The 375-nt window shown below is 42.4% G+C and overlaps 1 non-coding gene across 1 annotated transcript; it reads right to left on the minus strand.

The window, feature by feature from the left end:
• Positions 1-98: 98 nt before the first annotated feature.
• On the minus strand, positions 99-171 carry TRNAM-CAU. Its single transcript has one exon. It is a non-coding gene; the product is annotated as a tRNA-Met (tRNA).
• Between the last annotated feature and the right edge of the window lie 204 nt (positions 172-375).

Raw genomic sequence — 375 nt, forward strand, 5'->3', positions numbered from 1 at the left:
ATGTAAATCCAGTCTAATGGCCAGGAGTTGTAGAGTCATATTTATACTGAACAGCACCACTTTCTTTCTGGTGGTAAGTGTGGGGACAAAAACTACACTGCCCTCTCTGAGGTTCGAACTCAGGACCTTCAGATTATGAGACTGACGCGCTGCCTACTGCGCTAAGAAGGCAGGTGGGCACACGGCGTCATCACACTTTTTTAGCACTGAACTTTACTTTGTTTAATTTTACTTTTACTGTTCCAGATTAGCTTCAACTTGAATTTCTAAAATGAAGTGCTCCGTTGGAACGTCTTAAAAGCTCAACACTTTCCAAAACCTTAACCAGAAGAAGAAAGTCACTGTTGATCCTGCTGATTTTGCTCCCCTCACTTT

The sequence above is a fragment of the Galeopterus variegatus genome, unplaced genomic scaffold, assembly GCF_000696425.1.
Source record: "Galeopterus variegatus unplaced genomic scaffold, G_variegatus-3.0.2 Scaffold66899, whole genome shotgun sequence".
NCBI classification, from domain to species: domain Eukaryota; kingdom Metazoa; phylum Chordata; class Mammalia; order Dermoptera; family Cynocephalidae; genus Galeopterus; species Galeopterus variegatus.